This window comes from Octopus sinensis, linkage group LG14 (genome assembly GCF_006345805.1).
Source record: "Octopus sinensis linkage group LG14, ASM634580v1, whole genome shotgun sequence".
NCBI lineage: Eukaryota > Metazoa > Mollusca > Cephalopoda > Octopoda > Octopodidae > Octopus > Octopus sinensis.
In genome coordinates this window covers 29,864,184-29,869,484 of record NC_043010.1, presented here as the reverse complement: position 1 = coordinate 29,869,484, position 5,301 = coordinate 29,864,184, and the positions used below count along the sequence as shown (strand labels likewise).

Genomic DNA, 5,301 nt, shown 5'->3' with positions numbered 1-5,301 from the left:
CTCTTTCCTGTCACTTCTCCCATTACTACAATGGTCTCCAGCCCCGCAGAACATCCTGCCTCTCATTGTCCTACTGACTATACTGCTCTCTCTGTGATAGCCAAATTTCTACCATATTCAGCTAAATGTCTCTTACTATCTCTAGATTTTCTACCGTTAACATCTATCCAACCCTCTCGGAACTTTATGATACTGACTCTTCCATATTCCGTATTTTCCGGCATACTAGTCGAAATAGTATAATAGTGTAAATTATGAAATGTAAACATTCAAACAGCGTCACTATTTTTCCAAATCCTGTTGCATTTTGCATGGTTTGGTCCTCCAAAGTTATTTTGGTGTATAAATCGACCTACTACTTTTGGCTGTAAACTTGATCTGAAAAATTCGACTTGTTTGCAGGAAAATAAAGTAAATCCCCTTATTTGCCTCGTGTTTTCCTTATTTAGTTCTTGCTGTCGTCCCCCACCCCTCGTTTGACAATTTATTACTGAAAATTTCCGATGTTGAAATGAGTACAATCTCAGGAGTGGAAACACAAATACAGTCAGGGCCAAGTCAGCATCTCTCTCAAAACTGAAACATTTCCCGGCTCCGGAAAGCTAGTCTTTGAGATACCATTTTAGTTATGCAGTAAAGATGCAGTTGCCAAAAGAAGCAGCTATCAGTGGGTTGCGAGGACAAGTTTTTGCGGGAGTGTTTCTATGGTTTTAGAAAGATTCAACCGTGAAATGACAGCAGAGTATCATTACAATCAATTTACTTTATATCTTTTGTGCTGAATTAACATTAGCAGATACAGAAAAAGTAGAAAACGGGATATTTATTACAAAGGAACATAAAAACCGGCTACACCGCTTCTTTGTTGTTAAGAAAATCTCATGTTGTTAATGGATTTGCGAATTCGTCAAGATTTCTTCATGTTGACTGCATTCATAATGCCGGACTCTTCCAACTGTACAATAGGATCAGCAGGTGACTTTTACTACAATTTTCTTTCAGCAGGTTTCATTAGAATGCTAACTTATAGCAAGGAGCAGAATTTGTCTCAGTCAGTACTATTCTATGTACCTCCGCGTGCGCGAACGTGTGCGCATGCATGTACGCGCGCTCACAACGAACGCGAGTTCATAAGCGCACATATACCTACAAGCATTTTTAATCATATACATATAGCATTAGAAATATATGCATAAAATGCTATATGCGTGCACATATCTTATGCACGTACATGCATATTATATGAAAAAAAAACTATAGGTATAAACAGAGGATTTCATGTTTTCACATACTTAATGCATACCAATATACCACACATATTCTTGCATGTAAACTGTCTGATACTTACAATTTTCCTACATAATATATACTGTATACCTATCATGTACAAAAATACATATGTAAGATATGCGTGCACACATATTTTCAATTGTACACAAATACACATACGTGTATTCATACGCATATGTCTTTAAATAATAATGATAATCAACTATTACTACTTTTATAATTGTTTGTGCTACGATGAACCAGGATGCAAGCATGCATGTGTGTGTGTGTGAAAGTACCTATAAAATTAATTTTAAATTAAACGAAGGATTTACTCGATACAGCTTCTGAAAAATGACTAAATGCATTGGTCAGGTGATCTTTGTTCATGTTGGCCATAATGTTCCCAATAGCAGACATGAACGAGTCGTGTGGACATGCTTGTTGGTCTCCCTCTCAACGACATCCCTGACGTAGTATTCAAGCGGTGGCTTAAATCATGATAGCTATGAGGCCCATGCACTCCTGGGTCATGCAAGGCAGTGTGAGAGGGAGAGAGAGAGAGAGCAGAATCTTGTTAGAACATACACAGATTCGCCTGAGCAACTCTCTCCATTCAGGGCTTGGCAATTGTCTCAATGTAGGTTGCCACATTGACCCTAAGACCCGTGGGGAAAAGTGAGTGAACATTACGTGGCCCTCATTGCTCACGATCCCAAAGATATTGCAGACAATGGAAACTTAGTGTGCTTAACAATGGGGACTTCATTGAGAGTGATGCAGAGCCATCTGTTATTTTTTTGTTCCCTTTTTGATTTTTGATAAATTCTTTTCATCTGGGAAGAACTACACCATGTTAGGCTCCAGGCTCCTTGAGTTAGTTCAGCGAGTGCTTTGATTATATCACACGGTTATCCCAGGCCTTATTGGACATGAATATATATACTGCCCTATTCTCATATCATAGGATTGGTACTTGATGTCTTCATGCACCACAAATCTAAACATTGACTCTGACACATGAAGATCATTAGCAATGACCCTCATTGACATGCCAGGATTCTTGATGATGTCCTGGTCTTGTTGGATAAACTCAACTTTTCTGAAAATGTCTGACTATTAAGAATGTCTTTTTCTTTTGGCCACAGAAGACACATTCCCACTAGGGGCCAAGAGCTCTTTGCTAATCTTAAACGTGAAGGACTTGACAACATTTAAGAAGGCTGCAATCTTAGAATCATTGTTGTTGGTAATAAGAACCTCATGCTTTTTCATCATCTGTGTTAGATTCAAAGCTTCCAAATTTGGGCTGAAAAAGAAAGGATATTTAGTTAAAGTTTAGTCTTCTCATGGTTCTTAAATAGCTAACAAACCCTCTATATATTGATGTATATATGTGCAAACATGTACCTCAATAATATATTTTTGTAATAAGCAAACGTAAAATGAAAGGTATACATGGTAGGTAAAGGCATAGTTGGGTGTTTGAGAAGTTTGCACCCCAACCAGTTAGTTTCAGGGTCAGACCCACTCTTATTAAAGCTCCAGACACACTAAAATCACTGTGTAAGTGAATTTTATAGACAGAAATGTCATATACATACATACATACATACATACACATATAGGATCTTTTTGGTTTGAACGGAAGTTTTTAACATAATTTCTAGGTAACTAAAAAAATTTTAACATCGTATACTGGTAGAATGTGTTTATAAAACATCTTTTTCTCTTGGCTTTATTGAGAAAATTCTATGGTTTGTAAGATATTTGTTGTTTTTTTTCTTCAATTTCTGCAATTTCAACCAATCACTGACGTCTATTAAGGTAAAAAAACATTCTGTGCCGTATGAATATGTCCCTCGTTTAAGAAACAGATTGGGTTTGTTTACATTTGTGAAGAAAAAAAGATACCCTTCCCCCCACCCCTAACCCTAATCCAGATTGAAATGCAATAGATCGATACTAGGGTCATAATTATGGGTGACAATTTCATATGACACCACTAGAAAAACTGCCGTTCAAACCGAAAAGATCCCACATATATATATATATATATTCTTTTTCCCTTTTTTGAGTCATTAGACTGCAGCAATGCTGAGCTGCAGTCTTGAAAAAGGATGGTCAATCTCTGCGGAATTTGAACTCAGAACATAAAAATGGACAAAATGCCACTAAGCATTTTGCCCTGCATGCTAACGATTCTGCCATAATAATAATAATAATAATAATACAGTAGATAGAAGAATGAGAGGTAGGTGGGTAAGTTGCAAGAGTGTGTTTGGGAAGTGAGTGAAAGGCTGATAAGAGTAAAGGTGGTCAGAGATGACTCAACAGGAAGTGGTTGAGGGAAGAGGGAGATAACTACCAATAGAAAGCTTGATTGATGGAAAATGTGAATGGAAAGGGGATGATGTTAAGAATGAGGGATGGATATCAAAAGAAGTGGTTCTGGGTAGTGGGAGAAATAACCAGTAGCAGAGAAAAGGATGATAAAATATGTACTTCTGTTCTCATTTAATTGCTGTAGTAATTAGGAGAGGGGTTGAAGAATTGTTGGAAAGGCTTGACAGGTATAAATTGGGTAAGTTTCCCCCACTTATGCACACACACCCATACTGTTTACACATGCTTCCATAGCTTTAGTTTTGACTTGATGGGTGGATCTTTTCAAGCATCTCATGTTATCAATCATTTCTGTAAAGCTCAAAACCTAGAGATCAACCACTTTTCCATCCACATAAAGTGATTGGCACTTCTTTATATAGTTGTCTTCATTATTGTATTTCATTATTGGTGCATACTAATGTACATCCAGCAGAGCAAGCTAGCTTTGCTTTTTTCTAGTTTTTGCAAGTCTTCTGCATTTAGTACCTCTGTCTCATTACTATGAAGCAGTGCTATTGGTACACAAGTATCATACAATCTGCCTTTTACTCTTAGAAAGGAACTTCTTTTAGGCTTCTCTACTTTCAGAACATCCTCCTCTACTGTTAATTAGCTCACCTAGGTAACAGAAGCCATCTGTTATACCTAAGTATCCTCCTGGGTATTTAAGAAAATCTTTTTCCTGTGCTCTCATACTTTATTGCTCTTAAGCATCTTCCACATACAAAGTTTATTCTCTCCGTTAACCAGCTGTGTTACCATTGCACCTCTTGTTTGCAATGTGTACATCATATGGAACTTCTACTGCTCCTTTTCTAATTATCAAGCAAGGCTATTTCCCTGGTGGAAGTAGAGTCCTGTCTGTTTTCCTGATTACTGAAATTTTTGTTTTTGCTAAGTTGACCCCTTTGATTTCAGGTATTGATTCCACTCTTAGAATTTCTGTTTTTATTCTACTAGAGATTCCACTTAAAGGACAAGGTCACCTGCATATAACATCTGGTCAGCACTCTGATACATTGCATGACTGATTTTCTAAAGTTAGTGTTGCAAATGGTTAGGCCATTTGCAGTGCAGAACTCCAAGAGCCTTGATCTTTTTGCATTCTTTGTATCATATCCATAACTTCTACTTGCATTTGAATATTCATCATGGTGTTAGCCAACTTGTTCTGTACCTATTCATCATAATCAGATCTGTATAAATACTTATATTTTACCTTATGTTGTTGGGGTCTCAATTATGGTGACATTGTTATTTCTTTATTGCCCACAAGGGGCTAAACATAGAGGGGACAGACAAAGGGATTAAATTGATTACTGATACTTAATTTATCAACCCCGAAAGCATGAAAGACAAAGTTGACCTCAGCGGAATTTGAACTCAGAATGTAATGGCAGACGAAATACTGTTAAGCACTTTGCCCTGCGTGCTAACATTTCTGCCAGCTTGCCACCTTTGTGCCAAATATCATAGAGTAAGAGACAAGTTCATGGTAGCAATTTCGATGCCTGCTTCATTCAATGAAAATTCATGCTGCCCCAGCATGGCCACAGTCTAATGACAGATAAAGATAAAATATATAACCCTTCATAATTTCAAGAAGGGATTGAAACCCCCATAATAAATACAAGGTTATACCTT

At 37.2% G+C, this 5,301-nt stretch overlaps 1 protein-coding gene across 1 annotated transcript in view; it reads left to right on the top strand.

Moving 5' to 3' along the window:
* Positions 1-464: 464 nt before the first annotated feature.
* LOC115219304 (zinc finger protein 70) overlaps positions 465-5,301 on the top strand; it is a 12,868-nt gene continuing 8,031 nt past the window's right edge. The window contains exon 1 of the mRNA XM_036508802.1: positions 465-975. The gene's annotated coding sequence lies outside the window, so the exon portion shown is untranslated. The remainder of the gene's footprint in view (positions 976-5,301) is intronic.